The 17,546-nt window shown below is 40.4% G+C and overlaps 1 protein-coding gene and 1 long non-coding RNA gene across 44 annotated transcripts in view; one reads left to right on the top strand and one right to left on the bottom strand.

The window, feature by feature from the left end:
• The window catches only part of LOC107970768 (uncharacterized), a 32,766-nt gene extending 20,352 nt beyond the window's left edge, over positions 1 to 12,414 (top strand). Inside the window, exons 2-3 of the long non-coding RNA XR_001713635.4 lie at positions 10,465 to 10,523; positions 12,337 to 12,414. This is a non-coding gene — a long non-coding RNA (uncharacterized LOC107970768). The remainder of the gene's footprint in view (positions 1 to 10,464; positions 10,524 to 12,336) is intronic.
• Positions 1 to 17,546, bottom strand: part of NEK11 (NIMA related kinase 11) — a 323,630-nt gene that overhangs the window by 9,122 nt on the left and 296,962 nt on the right. The gene's annotated exons all lie outside the window — the stretch shown is intronic.

The raw sequence follows: 17,546 nt of genomic DNA, 5'->3' as shown, positions 1-17,546 counted from the left end.
TTTACACATGTGAGTAAATTTTAAAATAATACATTCTAAATAAATTACGGGTCAAAAACAAAATCAGTCATCCCATAAACAAACTCATTTTAGGCTGACAGAAAAGCTATAGGTGTTCTAGTCTTGGAATATTGCCGTGTAAATTTATTCTGATATTTGGAAAACACACTATATTAGTTCTGCAATGATGCATTTGAATTTTTAGATTCATAAATAGAAAATTCAATTTAAGAGGACTCTCTTGCTGTTATCTAAGATGTGAGAGGGGAGGGCAGTATTCTCTGTGCTGTTCAAATTAAAAGAGTTCCTATGTTTCCTTTTTCAAAGAGAGGGACATGGGGTGGCAGGAACTATTCCTTTAGTTAGTTGGGTATCTCAAATAAAAAGAATTTATATTTTCATTGTTTTCTATTTCTTTCTATGGTGCATTTCCTTTCTAAATTTTATCATTTTGTTCAAGAATCAAAAGCCTTTTAAGTTTTTTAGGGATCGTCAAACATCATTTTAGTCCAAATACTTCATTTACAGGTTGTTTTGCCCAAGATTGAATTGGCAGTTGGGGACAAATAGGGGACTAGAGTCCAGGTTTCAGGACTCTCAGGACAGTGCTCGTTGGGCTGGATAATGGTCCCTTGACACAGGAGTCCTGAAGGAAGGTTCCCTAATGTTCCAAAATTTGAACTGCTTGGGGTCACATCCCGAATACGTGTTTGGCTGACTCCCTTACTGGTGAAAAACTATTAAACACCAAGAAAGCTCTTCTTCTCTCCCCTGCCCATTTCCTCCAAACTCAATCTCTCATCCTCCAAATTCCTTTATTACCTCTTCCTGTGCTTACCTTTCATTTATAAAAAATACATTTTATCACATCTACTTATTTGCCCATCAATTATAGACTATGCTGTGTACCCTCTAATTATTTATCTCTATCTAATAAGGGCTCTAAAGAATACAGCCATAGCTGCTTAGTTTTATAAGGATAATATCTAAAATGTCCTCATATTTTAAATATTATTTTAATTTTGAATCCCATACTTACAGAAAAGTTACAGGAATAGTATAAAGAACTATTTTGTCCCTGAGTCTTTTGAGAATAAGTTGCTACCCCAATGTCCCCCACTCATACTTTGTGTGTATTTTCTACGAATAAAAACACTTCTACATAACCACAAAACTGCCACCAAAATCAGGAAATTCACATTAATAGATCTGATTCTGTTATCTTGTATATGGAAACATTCAGATTTCCCCCAATTGTCCAATAACACTGCCTGATAACAAAGCATTCAAAATAATCATGAGTTCCATTTACTTGTCATGTCTCTTTAGTTTCCTTCAATGATCTGGATGCTAGAATGTCCCTCAATTTGCATTGCTCATGCCTTTGGGATTTACCAGCTCTTACCCTCTGGTCATCCATCCTTTTATGTATTAGCCTAAAGGATGACTTCAGGAGTAGTGTCTTTCATTATCTTGGGGTATTATTAGAGAGCTCCACCTACACCAGTTCAAGAAGGTTCTTACTGCTCTTGGGCAAAAACAAAGCCTTGATAGTAACAGGAGAGGGATCTTGCCACTTCCAGGTGCCTACTAATGATTCTTCCATGCAATCTGTTCCTATTGTTCCTGTTTACTGTAAGAAACAAGGACTCCTTTTAGGGAAGGGAAGCAGCTTGTGAAGTGAGTTTCCAGAAGCTCAGAATACAATGCTTTGTCCCAAATATTTCCCTGTACCCCCACCATCACACTTTATAAATCCCACCAGTGAAGGGTACATTCACACAGCTGAAGAAATCACTTCTCAAAGCAGCTGTTAGCTTCTTAGGATAAGGTTCAGGGGCTGCAAAGATGAGCACGGTGAAAAGACCAAAGCCCCGTTAGACACTCTAAGTGCTGGCTGGGATTCCGCCACCAACTTTCTGGGTGGCACTGGGTGAGTGACTTTCACTTTTCAGAGCCTCAGTTACTTCATCTGCAATGTAGACTGATTTCTAAGGATTCCTTCAGCTCTAAATGTTCAGATTCAATTACAAGTGAGAGCTCAGGAAGATATTCTTTGCTTATAGGTGATCGATAATTATTTGTTGAAAAAATGAAGTAAAAAATGACTTAAAAGCCAGAAGAAAATAGACACTTTGTGAGTCATGAATTTCACTCCTTTTAAAAATAATATCTGAGTAAGCAAATTCTTTTTAAGGGCTTTCAATCATGAGTAATTCTTGCTCAGGGAAAGGAGGGGAAAATAGAAGAAAACTTGTTTTTCAAAGAGTCTGTTAAGTCCCAGGAATGTTTTGTTTTTATTTCATCTTTGGGATTCCCTCTTTTATTTTTTATATATTTTTTAAATTGATAAAAAATATATATAACAAAATTTCTTCTTTTGAATGTACAGCTCTATGAGTTTTGATAAACTCATTCAGCCATCTAACTCACACTTCAACTGAGATACAGAGCAATTTCATCACACTCCAGAATTCCCTCATATCCTTTTGTAACCAAGTCCTCCCTCCACCCCTTGGTGATAACTGACCTGTTTTTGTTCCTTCAGTTTTGCCTTTTCCAGAATGTCATATGAATGGAATCATTCAGAATGTAGCTTTTAAAGAACTGGTGCCTTTCACTTAACATAGCATCTTTGAGATTCATCTAAACTGCTGTGTGTATTATAATTTGTTCCTTTTATTGCTGATCAGTGTTTCACTGTACGGATGTGCTGCAGTTGGTTTATGCATTCATAGCTGACCAATATTTGGGTTGTTCCTAGTTTTTGAAGATCGTGAATAAAGTTGCTATATGTATTCATATGTAGGTTTTTGTGTGGACATATATTTTCACTTGACTTGGATAAATACCTAGGAGTGGAATTTCTGGGTTGTATGGTAAGTGTATATTTAACTTTATAAGAAACTGCTTATTGCTTCTCAGCCGTTTGGTGAAGATCAAGTGTGAAGAAACCACTCAACTGTTTTCCAAAGCAGATGTTCCATTTTGCATTCCCACCAGCAGTGTATGACAGTCTTAGCTGCTCCATATCCTTGCCAGACTTAGTATTAAAAAAAAAAAAAAAAAAAAAAAACAGCTGGGCGCCGTGGCTCACGCCTGTAATCCCAACACTTTGGGAGGCCGAGGCCAGTGGATCACGAGGGCAGGAGATCAAGACCATCCTGGCCAATATGGTGAAACCCCGTCTCTACTAAAAATACAAAAATAAGCCGGGCATGGCGGCGTGTGCCTGTAGTCCCAGCTACTCGGGAGGCTGAGGCAGGAGAATTGCTTGAACCCAGGAGGTGGAGGCTGCAGTGAGCCAAGATCGTGCCACTGCAGTGACCTGAGATCACGCCACTGCACTCCAGCCTGGGTGACAGAGCAAGACTCCGTTTCAAAAAAAAAAAAAAAGAAAAAAAATTTATGCCAAGCACTTGATATCTATTTTTTAATGTTATTTACACAATCATATGAGGTATGCAATATAACTCCTGTTTCACAGTTGAAGAAACTGAGGCACAGATGTTAAGTATCTATCTTAACCACTAAATGGCATTACATGGAGGGGGGGTTCAGATTGATTCTCATTCAGGCTTTGCTCCTAGCTAGCTGTGCAGTCTAGTCACCCAATTCTCTAGGCCACTCACTGTCTTCCTTTATAAATGAAGACATTAACTTCTGGAACAATTTCTAAGCTGATTTTTATTTTTATTTATTTTTTTAAATTTTATTATTATTATACTTTAAGTTTTAGGGTACATGTGCACAATGTGCAGGTTAGTTACATATGTATACATGTGCCATGCTGGTGTGCTGCACCCATTAACTTGTCATTTAGCATTAGGTATAGCTCCTAATGCTATCCCTCCCCACTCCCCCCACCCCACAACAGTCCCCAGAGTGTGATGTTCCCCTTCCTGTGTCCATGTGTTCTCATTGTTCAATTCCCACCTATGAGTGAGAACATGCGGTGTTTGGTTTTTTGTCCTTGCGATAGTTTACTGAGAATGATGAGTTCCAATTTCATCCATGTCCCTACAAAGGACATGAACTCATCATTTTTTATGGCTGCATAGTATTCCATGGTGTATATGTGCCACATTTTCTTAATCCAGTCTATCATTATTGGACATTTGGGTGGGTTCCAAGTCTTTGCTATTGTGAATAGTGCTGCAATAAACATATGTGTGCATGTGTCTTTATAGCAGCATGATTTATAGTCCTTTGGGTATATACCCAGTAATGGGATGGCTGGGTCAAATGGTATTTCTAGTTCTAGATGCCTGAAGAATCGCCACACTGACTTCCACAATGGTTGAACTAGTTTACAGTCCCACCAACAGTGTAAAAGTGTTCCTATTTCTCCACATCCTCTCCAGCACCTGTTGTTTCCTGACTTTTTAATGATTGCCATTCTACCTGGTGTGAGATGGTATCTCATTGTGGTTTTGATTTGCATTTCTCTGATGGCCAGTGATGATGAGCATTTTTACATGTGTCTTTTGGCTGCATAAATGTCTTCTTTTGAGAAGTGTCTGTTCATATCCTTCGCCCACTTTTTGATGGGGTTGTTTGTTTTTTTCTTGTAAATTTGTTTGAGTTCATTGTAGATTCTGGATATTAGCCCTTTGTCAGATGAGTAAGTTGCGAAAATTTTCTCCTATTTTGTAGGTTGCCTGTTCACTCTGATGGTAGTTTCTTTTGCTGTGCAGAAGCTCTTTAGTTTAATGAGATCCCATTTGTCAATTTTGTCTTTTGTTGCCATTGCTTTTGGTGTTTTAGACATGAAGTCCTTGCCCATGCCTATGTCCTGAATGGTAATGCCTAGGTTTTCTTCTAGGGTTTTTATGGTTTCAGGTCTAATGTTTAAGTCTTTAATCCATCTTGAATTAATTTTTGTATAAGGTGTAAGGAAGGGATCCAGTTTCAGCTTTCTACATATGGCTAGCCAGTTTTCCCAGCACCATTTATAAAATAGGGAATTCTTTCTCCATTGCTTGTTTTTCTCAGGTTTGTCAAAGATCAGATAGTTGTAGATATGCAGCGTTATTTCTGAGGGCTCTGTTCTGTTCCATTGATCTATATCTCTGTTTTGGTACCAGTACCATGCTGTTTTGGTTACTGTAACCTTGTAGTATAGTTTGAAGTCAGGTAGCGTGATGCCTCCAGCTTTGTTCTTTTGGCTTAGGATTGACTTGGCGATGCGGGCTCTTTTTTGGTTCCATATGAACTTTAAAGTAGTTGTTTCCAATTCTGTGAAGAAAGTCATTGGTAGCTTGATGGGGATGGCATCGAATCTATAAATTACCTTGGGCAGCATGGCTGTTTTCATGATATTGATTCTTCCTACCCATGAGCATGGAATGTTCTTCCATTTCTTTGTATCCTCTTTTATTTCATTGAGCAGTGGTTTGTAGTTCTCCTTGAAGAGGTCCTTCACATCCCTTGTAAGTTGGATTCCTAGGTATTTTATTCTCTTTGAAGCAATTGTGAATGGGAGTTCACTCATGATTTGGCTCTCTGTTTGTCTGTTACTGATATATAAGAATGCTTGTGATTTTTGCACATTGATTTTGTATCCTGAGACTTTGCTGAAGTTGCTTATCAGCTTAAGGAGATTTTGGGCTGAGACAATGGGGTTTTCTAGAAATACAATCATGTCATCTGCAAACAGGGATAATTTGACTTCCTCTTTTCCTAATTGAATACCCTTTATTTCCTTCTCCTGCCTAATTGCCCTGGCCAGAACCACCAACACTATTTTGAATAGGAGTGGTGAGAGAGGGCATCCCTGTCTTGTGCCAGTTTTCAAAGGGAATGCTTCCAGTTTTTGCCCATTCAGTATGATATTGGCTGTGAGTTTGTCATAGATAGCTCTTATTATTTTGAGATATGTCCCATCAATACCTAATTTATTGAGAGTTTTTAGCATGAAGGTTGTTGAATTTTGTCAAAGGCCTTTTCTGTATCTATTGAGATAATCATGTGGTTTTTGTCTTTGGTTCCATTTATATGCCGGATTACATTTATTGATTTGCATATATTGAACCAGCCTTGCATCCCAGGGATGAAGCCCACTTGATCATGGTGGATAAGCTTTTTGATGTGCTGCTGGATTCGGTTTGCCAGTATTTTATTGAGGATTTTTGCATCAATGTTCATCAAGGACATTGGTCTAAAATTCTCTTTTTTGGTTGTGTCTCTGCCCAGCTTTGGTATCAGGATGATGCTGGCCTCATAAAATGAGTTAGGGAGGATTCCCTCTTTTTCTATTGATTGGAATAGTTTCAGAAGGAATGGTACCAGTTCCTCCTTGTACCTCTGGTAGAATTCAGCTGTGAATCCATCTGGTCCTGGACTCTTTTTGGTTGGTAAGTTATTGATTATTGCCACAATTTCAGATCCTGTTATTGGTCTATTCAGAGATTCAACTTCTTCCTGGTTTAGTCTTGGGAGGGTGTATGGGTCAAGGAATTTATCCATTTCTTCTAGATTTTCTAGTTTATTTGCGTAGAGGTGTTTGTAGTATTCTCTGATGGTAGTTTGTATTTCTGTGGGATCAGTGGTGATATCCCCTTTATCATTTTTTATTGTGTCTATTTGATTCTTCTCCCTTTTTTCTTTATTAATCTTGCTAGCGGTCTATCAATTTTGTTGATCCTTTAAAAAAAAGCAGCTCCTGGATTCATTAATTTTTTGAAGGGTTTTTTGTGTCTCTATTTCCTTCAGTTCTGCTCTGATTTTAGTTATTTCTTGCCTTCTGCTAGCTTTTGAATGTGTTTGCTCTTGCTTTTCTAGTTCTTTTAATTGTGATGTTAGGGTGTCAATTTTGGATCTTTCCTGCTTTCTCTTGTGGGCATTTAGTGCTATAAATTTCCCTCTACACACTGCTTTGAATGTGTCCCAGAGATTCTGGTATGTTGTGTCTTTGTTCTCATTGGTTTCAAAGAACATCTTTATTTCTGCCTTCATTTCATTATGTACCCAGTAGTCATTCAGGAGCAGGTTGTTCTGTTTCCATGTAGTTGAGCGGTTTTGAGTGAGTTTCTTAATCCTGAGTTCTAGTTTGATTGCACTGTGGTCTGAGAGACAGTTGTTATAATTTCTGTTCTTTTACATTTGCTGAGGAGAGCTTTACTTCCAACTATGTGGTCAATTTTGGAATAGGTGTGGTGTGGTGCTGAAAAAAATGTATATTCTGTTGATTTGGGGTGGAGAGTTCTGTAGATGTCTATTAGGTCCACTTGGTGCAGAGCTGAGTTCAATTCCTGGGTATCCTTGTTAACTTTCTGTCTCGTTGATCTGTCTAATGTTGACAGTGGGGTGTTAAAGTCTCCCATTATTATTGTGTGGGAGTCTAAGTCTCTTTGTAGGTCAGTCAGGACTTGCTTTATGAATCTGGGTGCTCCTGTATTGGATGCATATATATTTAGGATAGTTAGCTCTTCTTGTTGAATTGATCCCTTTATCATTATGTAATGGCCTTCTTTGTCTCTTTTGATCTTTGTTGGTTTAAAGTCTGTTTTATCAGAGACTAGGATTGCAACCCCTGCCTTCTTTTGTTCTCCATTTGCTTGGTAGATCTTCCTCCATCCTTTTATTTTGAGCCTATGTGTGTCTCAGCACATGAGATGGGTTTCCTGAATACAGCACACTGATGGGTCTTGACTCTTTATCCAGTTTGCCAGTCTGTGTCTTTTAATTGGAGTATTTAGTCCATTTACATTTAAAGTTAATATTGTTATGTGTGAATTTGATCCTGTCATTATGATGTTAGCTGGTTATTTTGCTTATTAGTTGATGCAGTCTCTTCCTAGTCTCGATGGTCTTTACATTTTGGCATGATTTTGCAGTGGCTGGTACCGGTTGTTCCTTTCCATGTTTAGTGCTTCCTTCAGGAGCTCTTTTAGGGCAGGCCTGGTGGTAACAAAATCTCTCAGCATTTGCTTGTCTGTAAAGTATTTTATTTCTCCTTCACTTATGAAGCTTGGTTTGGCTGGATATGAAATTCTGGGTTGAAAATTCTTTTCTTTAAGAATGTTGAATATTGGCCCCCACCCTCTTCTGGCTTGTAGAGTTTCTGCCAAGAGATCTGCTGGTAGTCTGATGGGCTTCCCTTTGTGGGTAACCCGACCTTTCTCTCTGGCTGCCCTTAATACTTTTTCCTTCATTTCAACTTTGGTGAATCTGACAATTATGTGTCTTGGAGTTGCTCTTCTCAAGGAGTATCTTTGTGGCGTTCTCTGTATTTCCTGAATCTGAATGTTGGCCTGCCTTGCTAGATTGGGGAAGTTCTCTTGGATAATATCCTGCAGAGTGTTTTCCAACTTGGTTCCATTCTCCCCATCACTTTCAGGTACACCAATCAGACGTAGATTTGGTCTTTTCACATAGTCCCATATTTCTTGGAGGCTTTGTTCATTTCTTTTTATTCTTTTTTCTCTAAACTTCCCTTCTCTCTTCATTTCATTCATTTCATCTTCCATCACTGATACCCTTTCTTCCAGTCGATCGCATCGGCTCCTGAGGCTTCTGCATTCTTCACGTAGTTCTTGAGGCTTGGCTTTCAGCTCCATCAGCTTCTTTAAGCACTTCTCTGTATTGGTTATTGTAGTTATACATTCGTCTAAATTTTTTTCAAAGTTTTCAACTTCTTTGCCTTTGGTTTGAATTTCCTCCTGTAGCTCGGAGTAGTTTGATCGTCTGAAGCCTTCTTCTCTCAACTCGTCAAAGTCATTCTCCATCCAGCTTTGTTCTGTTGCTGGTGAGGAACTGCGTTCCTTTGGAGGAGGAGAGGCGCTCTGCTTTTTAGAGTTTCCAGTTTTTCTGCTCTGTTTTTTCCCCATCTTTGTGGTTTTATCTACTTTTGGTCTTTGATGATGGTGATGTACAGATGGGTTTTTGGTGTGGATGTCCTTTCTGTTTGTTAGTTTTCCTTCTAACAGACAGGACTCTCAGCTGCAGGTCTGTTGGAGTTTGCTAGAGGTCCACTCCAGACCCTGTTTGCCTGGGTAACAGCAGCGGTGGCTGCAGAACAGAGGATTTTCATGAACCGCGAATGCTGCTGTCTGATCGTTCCTCTGGAAGTTTTGTCGCAGAGGAGTACCTGGCCATGTGAGGTGTCAGTGTGCCCCTACTGGGGGGTGCCTCCCAGTTAGGCTGCTCAGGGGTCCGGGGTCAGGGACCCACTTGAGGAGGCAGTCTGCCCTTTCTCAGATCTCCAGCTGCATGCTGGGAGAACCACTGCTCTCTTCAAAGCTGTCAGACCTGGACATTTAATTCTGCAGAGGTTACTGCTTTTTGTTTGTCTGTGCCCTGCCCCCAGAGGTGGAGCCTACAGAGGCAGGCAGGCCTCCTTGAGCTGTGGTGGGCTCCACCCAGTTCGAGCTTCCTGGCTGCTTTGTTTACCTAATCAAGCCTCGGCAATGGCGGGCGCCCCTCCCCCAGCCTCGCTGCCGCCTTGCAGTTTGATCTCAGACTGCTGTGCTAGCAATCAGCGAGACTCTGTGGTTGTAGGACCCTCCGAGCCAGTTGTGGGATATAATCTCCTAGTGCGCCGTTTTTTAAGCCCGTCGGAAAAGCGCAGTATTCGGGTGGGAGTGACCCGATTTTCCAGGTGCCGTCTGTCACCCCTTTCTTTGACTAGGAAAGGGAACTCCCTGACCCCTTGCGCTTCCGGAGTGAGGCAATGCCTCGCCCTGCTTCGGCTCGCGCACAGTGCACTGCACCCACTGTCCTGCGCCCACTGTCTGGCACTCCCTAGTGAGATGAACCTGGTACCTCAGATGGAAATGCAGAAATCACCCGTATTCTGTGTCGCTCACGCTGGGAGGTGTAGACCGGAGCTGTTCCTATTCGGCCATCTTGGCTGCCCTCCTTCTGATTTTTAATATCTATTAATTCTTAACAAACTGGAGACATTGCTAATGGTTTAATGGATACGCGGAAGGTCATTATCATCTAATATTCATTACTCAAGCCCCCAAATTTACAAGGATTTTTAAAGCATCAGAACTTAAAAATATCTACTGATAAATGGTTGTGTATAAAATTAGTCCACCCTGAAAACTGCCTCTTTGCTGAATGCTAGTTTCTATCTCTGTCCATCACACTAAGAGTTCTGTTACCGGTGAGCTGTGACAGGGTAAACACAAAGTGCAAGTGCAAAGTAAACTGACTTCATTAAAATGGCACTGCAAAACTTGCAGATGCAGGATGTCACATAGTGCATGAATGTGTCCCCCAAGGTTCACGTGTTGGAAACTTAATCCCCATTGCAGCAGTGTTAAGAGGTGGGACCTGTAAGAAATAATTTGGTCTTGAGGGCTCTGCCTTATGAATGGATTAATGCTGTTATTATGGGAGTGGTTAGTTATTGTAGGAGTGGGTTCCTGGTAAAAGGATGATTTTGCCCCCCCTCTTCCTTCTCTCTTTTCCCCTCTTTCTTGCCCTTCCGACTTCTGCCATGGGATGATGCAGCAAGATGGCACTTACCAGATGCTGGCACCTTGATATTTGACTTCCCAGCCTCCAGAACTGTGAGAAACAAATTTCTTTTCTTTATAAATTACTCAGATTGTGGTGTTCTGTTACAGCAACACAAAATGGACTATGTGAAGAAAACCATGTTGGAATCTTGTGCTGTCATTGATAAGAAAGGATCTGAGCATTAGGTCAATTACCAAAAAACTGAAAAATCAGTAACAATGATGACAGACTCTTCAAATAAGATGATTTAAATTTTAGGAAATTGGAAGAAGACTCCAAGAAACTTAACAAGGCCCTCCAATATTTTCCCCAAAATGATCTTCTCTGATTTGACTATGCTTGTTCCTCCATATCTCCCTGATCCCTAGACTTCTTCTGTCCTCTATCCACATTCTCTCCCAAGGTGGGTCATCTAGTTTCATGACTTTAAATCCTCCCTTAAACTGTTGGTTCTCAAATATGCACTTGTCACTTCTATCCTAAACTCCAGACTCATGTATTCAGCTACCTACTTGACACTTCTGTGTGGATGTCTAGTAGGTAATAATCTTAGTATTATTGTGCCCTGTCAAATTCCTGCTCTTCCCTCTAAAATATCTTAATACTATTCAGTCTTCCCCATTTCTGTTTATCTCAGTTCCTGCTCAGGTCAAAAACCTCTGAGTTATCTTTGATTCCTCTCTTTCTCTCACATTCTAGTAGTCCAGTTTCTTTCATAATCAGATCAATTAGTAAGCCCTATCAGCTCCATTTTTAAAATGTAACTAGAATCCCAACACTTCTCACCATTTCCACTACTACTCTGTCTCCCACCTGATTCTTTCAGGAGCCACTCAATTAGTTTCCTGCTTCTACCCTCACTACTCTACAGTCTATTGTCAGCTCAGCAGCCATGGTAAGCCTACTTTCACTTCCCTGCTCAAAACTCTATTGGATTCTTCATCTCAGAGTAAAGGTCTTTTCAGTGGTATACAATATCCAATCATATCTCTCCAGATTGCCTACCTTCCTCCCCTCACTCCCTCCATTCCGGCTGCACTGGCTCCTTGCTCTTCTTTGAACACATTAGGCACATCCTGCTCCAGGACATTTGCACTTGATGTTCCCTCTAACTAGAATGCTCTTTCTCTGGATATTCATATGTTTCTCTCCTCATCACCTTCAAATCTTTTCCCTCATGTCATCTTCTCAGAGAGACATATTCTGACCACCCTCTTTAAACTGTAATCTTTACTGATATTCTGTACTACTTATTCACCATCTCTGCTTTTGTATTTTCTTCTTAGTATTTGCTACTTTCCAGCATGATCTGCTTTTCCCTAATATTTTATGATTTATCAATCACCCATTAGAATATAAGGTCCATGAAAACACGAAAAATATTTTCTTCTTTTTTTTTTTTTTTGACTGATCCCACTGCCTAGAACAGTGCTTGGTGAATAGTAATTACTCAATAAATATTTGTTGGATGAATGAGTAGCTGTCTTGAAAGTCAAATAGGAAGGAATATGGTGATGTCATACAATTTTATTTAAAAATATATGCATCCCTAGTATTCTAAGAATTAGCACATAGTAAAATTATAGCCTAATTTTATAAACTCTAAAATCACTTTTATGGTTTTTAGCTGCTGTTTTTCAAGATAAAACTCCAAACAAGTACAGTTTTCAGTATTTCTTATGATATATTCATCATTATTTCAAATGAATTGGCTTTATGGGGCCTGCACAATCATCTGTAGATAAAAATGACCTCTTATATTTCTGGGTGACTAGACACAAGCCTTAATTAATTTTTAAAAAGGAATTCTATGCAGAAGGGACAGTGTTTCTGCCTGTCTTCTTTCACACTTTGCACACCCAGGCCATCTGGAGTGAAACTGAAGTCTGCCCAGAGCTGCTGGAAGCCCCAGCTGCCCTGCTGCCCACGGAGTCCTCTGAGGACGACTCCAGAGTCCCTCAACTCCTTGGAGGAGATAAGCAGCCAACACAGTGTTGTTCAGCAGATGCCACCGTCTGCCATGTAAGTTAAATAAGGCAGACAGCAGCAGCTAAGGAGATTTTAGCCTCCTGTTCTAAACAGTATTTTAGCTTAACAGCAGAAAACGTTTAACATGTTCCCCCCCTCCTAGAAAAACAAGCAATTTATCTTCAGGGAGAGGGAGAAAAAGCACTTTCCACCATTCTGATGGGTCATCAAGTTTAAAAGCTCTCTTATCCCTAAACCTTTAGAGAAACTAACAGAAAGTATGTTTCCCTTTCCCTGGAGCTTATTTACCTTGCAAATCGTTTGTCTGCCTGGAAGTGCTACAATAATGGCTACATATATATTTTTGTTTCCAGATTCATTAATGATGTCAGAAGTGTAAAACTAAAGGCAGAAGACTGTGGTTTTCAAGATTGCTCCCCAACTAGGCTTGGCGACCCATGAAGGCAGAGGACCTTTCTGAGTTATCTTTGTACCCTGCATAGTCCTGGCACAAAATAGCACCTAAGTCATTCATTTAGCAAATTTTTTAAAACAATATTCCTGTCATGACACATTCAGCAATTATTTATTTATTTATATTATTTTTAGAAACAGGGTCTTGCTCTGTCACCCTGGCTGGAGTGCAGTGGTGCAATCATAGCTGCAACCTCGACCTCCCAGGCTTAAGTGATCCTCCCACCTCAGTCTGTAGAATAGCTGGGACTACAGGAATACACCACCACAACCCAGCTCATTAAAAAAAAAAATTCTGTAGAGACAAGGGTGTCTTGCTATGTTTCCCAGGCTGGTCTCAAACTCCTAGCCTCAAGCAATCTTCTCATGCTGGCCCCCCAAATCACTAGAAGTACAGGCATGAGGCACCATGCTTGGCTATAAGCACATTTTTAATGAGCACTTAGTATGTGCCACATGCTGCAGATGTAGCCACAAGCCTCTGACCTCACAGACCTCATATTAAACAAGTAAACAAGGTAATTTTAGATTTTTTTCAGTGCTACAAAATAAAAACAGGGAAATAGGAGAGAGAGTAGAGAACAGGACTTTGAGAAGAAAGTCTGGAATCCCCAAGAAGGTGGGTGTCAGAAAAGAGATTTGGCACAGACCCCGCCCCCTTTTTTTTTTTTTTTTTTTTTTTTTTACCACCAGGCCCTGGAATTTGAACCACCATCTTCTGGAATTTGAATCACCATCTTCTGGACTGACTCAAATGCAGAGGAAGCCAGGCCTGCTGCTAACATTTCTGAGAGGCGGCAAGAGTATAAATGGAGATCCACATATGTATAAATAAAGAGTGTGAATCAAGCTAACAAACTGTTTAATAAAATATGATCTACCCTCTTAGCTTGACAAATCAACTTTTCAAACACCTGGAAGAACAAGTTTGCACTCAGGATTCTCAGACTCCTCAGAGTTCTGCACTGGGATGTGGAAGGGCTGTGCAAGCCAGCCCTTGGGTCCCTGATCCCTGTCTCCTGGCCTGTGCCCGTCTCTTCTCAGCCTGGCTCCAACTCCCATTGAGAGGAAGTTCTTGTACACATATGATACTGCAGCCCCTATGTCTAATATTTATCCATACCTTCTGCAAACAGCCACTGTGTGACCACCCTTGGGCTTCCCAGGGGTCTGCAAACTGACAATACAGACAAAGGGAACCAAGGCAGAGGCTCACAGACTGTAGAAATGGGCTTGGGGCCATTTGGGCAGAGACTTGTGGAATCCCAGGTAAGCAGGGCATCTTAGTTTGCTCGTGCTGCTTAAATACTATGGAAGAGGTAATTTATAAATATTAGAATTTATTTCTCAGAGTTCTGGAGGCTGGGAAGTCCAAGGTCCAGGTCAAGGTGCTAGCAGATTTGCTGTCTGGTGGGAGCTGCTCCCTCTGCTTCCAAGATGGCACTTTTTTGCTGTGTCCTCTGGAGGGGAAGAAAGCTTAGACGGGCAAAAGGGGGCAATTATCTCTCTGAGACCTCTTTTGTAAAGGTATTAATCCATTCCTGAGGGCTCTGCCCTCATGACTTAATCACTTTCCCAAAATCTCATCTCTTAATACTACCTCAATGAAGATTAAGTTTCCATATGAATTTTGAAGGGGTCACATTCAAGCCACAGCACAGAGCATGACCTAGCAGAGGAGATGCAAGCTCTGGGTGTGTAAGTCCCCTTTGCTCCATGGACTTCTTGCTTCATGGGAAGGGATGTGGCTGGAGGGTACCCCTCTACAGCACAGGGCCCAGAGCACCCCTCTTGCCTTGGGTTTAGGGATAGTATAGGTGGTGGTGGTGACGCTACTTTTGCTCATTAAGAAAAGCCTCTTTGAGGGGTGGGACCGAGAATGTCATTTGAATGGAAACTTGAATCATAAAGATGAGTCATACAAGCCAAGACTTGGGAGAAGGGCATTCCTAAATGAGAGAAGAGGATATGCCCAGCTCTCATAAGCTCTAAAGAAGAGTCACCAACTGTGGTGGGTGGAGCCTAATTAAGAGGAGAAGAATGGTAAGAGACAAGGTGAGATGGTCAGGCAGGAGCAGGGAGCCTGGAGGTCAGGTAAGGGGGCTTGACTTTGCCATGGGTGCAATGGGAAGCCTCTGGAGGGTTGATATGATTTGAATTCTGTTACAGCACGATCACTCTGGGTGCTGTGTGAAATGGATGAATAGCAAGGAGCTGCAGCCAAGAGCAAATCAACAGAAGCACCACTCAAAATGCGTCAGTACCCATTACATAAGGATTCTTGTGATTAATTCTTCCCCAAAATTTAGAGCCAAGAAAAATCCAGCTCTCCTACTGAGAGTTGTAGATTAGAGCTTCTGTTTCTAATCTACAAACAAATGTGTGCAATGTCTTTTCATGACAATTCCAACTTTATCATAAGGTTGTCTACTAAGAAACTAGCAGGCAGGTTTCTCTTGTCTAGACCACCTGAAAGCTCATAGCTGAGTGTGCACTTATTTGCAGAGTAAACTGCTCATTTATCAATCTGGCATCCAATCAACTTTTTAGCTAACTACCTATATGTTTTCATAAACTTTTCTCACACAGTATAAATTTTAAATAAATAACTAGCAATTAAGTAGTAACAACTCGAGACTGGTATCTGACTAGTGGTTCTTTCACCAGTGTGTACACTGGAAGTTTTGTTTTGTTTTTTGATGTTTGTACATTGTAATTGCAGGACAGGTAGTAAGAAGATTTCAAATTCACATTAGCTTTGCTACCACTAAATTATGGTGACTGTTTCTAATTTGCAAACAAATGTATGCAATCTCTTTTTATGATTATCCCGACTTTATCGTAAGGTTGTTATATTTTAAGACATATGAAAAGGTATAAAGTATAATACAGTGAATACATATATATCTAACTCCCAGTTTAAGAAATAAAACATTAGCAAATACAGCTGAAGTTCCATGAATTCCCCTCCCAAATCATACTCCCTTCCCACCCGCAGAGGGAACCTCTATTCTGAGCCTGGTGTTTATCACCACCAAGAATTAAAAAAATACTTTTACTATATATACACAAGTATGTACCCCTTAGAAATGAGTAGTAGTACTGTTCTGTGTGTCTTTACACTTTAAGTAAATGGTATAAGTTTTTTCTTGTTTTTGCTCAAAATTGTTGATATTTATGCCCTTTGATTCTATAGCTGATTGACTTTCACTGTGAGTCATTCCATCATTATTTCTGTATTCATTCTCCTGCTGAAGTACATTTCAGGTTGTTGCTATTCCTCTGCTGATCCCCCTCCCCCAACACACATGATTTGTTAATAAATCTGCTGGAACATTCTTGCATACATCTCCTTGGATGTGTTGTATCATAAACCACAAAATATACTGAGCTTTTCAGACAGAGGTTCTACATTAAGTCATTATTTTCAGATTGATTTACCATTGCTCATATTCAATCCTTTAGAATGGCCTCAAGAGGATATTTTATAATATTGGAGCACAATCCAGAGAGGGACAGAGTAATCTTAAAAATCAGAATTATAGAATTTTTTTTAAATCCCTGTAAGGTACCAAGGAGCTCACCTAATCGAACACCTTCATTTTATGGACAAGAAAACCAATGCTCAGAGGGGGAAGGAGTTGTCTAGTAGTGAGCACTGGGCTATCGGGGGAAGCAGATACCTTCATTGAGCCTCCACTGTGATGGACATGTGTACAAACCATAAAAATAAACCCCTTGCTTTCCCTTCTGTTCTCTAAGCCTCACTAAACAATGTGCCATGAAACATAGCCCACTGGATGAAGTCCTTCCTGAATGAATTACAGTTGTGCTTCCTTTATCAATTCAAGCCACACTTTTTTTCATTTTTGAAGAGTCAATTTCACCACAGCTTTACTGAAGTAGAAGCAAAGATCAGAAGATAAAATAGATTTCTTTACCAAGCATAACTAGAATAACTAGATTTACAAAGGACGATTTTTTAAAAATCAAAAAGGAGAAAATAGAGCATAAAGTTGGAAGAATTTCTCAGAGCAAGGATGACTTCCCATGACTGGGAAACTATTCAGCTTCCTTAGTTAAGAGTGAATTTTTAAATCTGCATTTCATTTGGTGAGTTTCAACAAGGACTCTTTCCTTGACCAAACCTTAATCATGTTCCTCTGAGGCCTCTTCTTGACTAGGCCTGGTCCTGGCCTGCAGAGCCCAGCTCAGCAAGAATCCCCTGACCCTTAATACCTAACCAAATTAGTAATTTCCTATCCACTGACCCCTTCGCCATGCCCATTGGCCATAAATCCCCAGCTGTCCCTGCTGCAACCAGAGTCAAGATTAATCTCTCCCCTGCTACAGTAGTCTTGAATAAAGCCTTCCTTGCCTGTTTAATTATGTTTCATGCTTTTTTTCTTCAACAGATTCACCTCCCAATACCAAACTGTCACTGAGTCCTTCATCCCAAACTGCCTGTAATTAGGATGGCCATGTGTAGCCGTTTACTGAGACAGTCCCAGTGCATGCCTGACACAGAAGCACAATAACCAATGGCTGCCCAATCTACTCTCAAAAGTGCCTTGGTTTGCACAATAAATTGTCTTCACACACATGAGGTGTGAAATTTACTGGCTAGAGAC

The sequence above is a fragment of the Pan troglodytes genome, chromosome 2 (genome assembly GCF_028858775.2).
Source record: "Pan troglodytes isolate AG18354 chromosome 2, NHGRI_mPanTro3-v2.0_pri, whole genome shotgun sequence".
Taxonomy (NCBI): Eukaryota; Metazoa; Chordata; class Mammalia; order Primates; family Hominidae; genus Pan; species Pan troglodytes.
The sequence above is the reverse complement of the archived record's forward strand: the minus strand, read 5'-3'. Positions and strand labels throughout refer to the sequence as shown.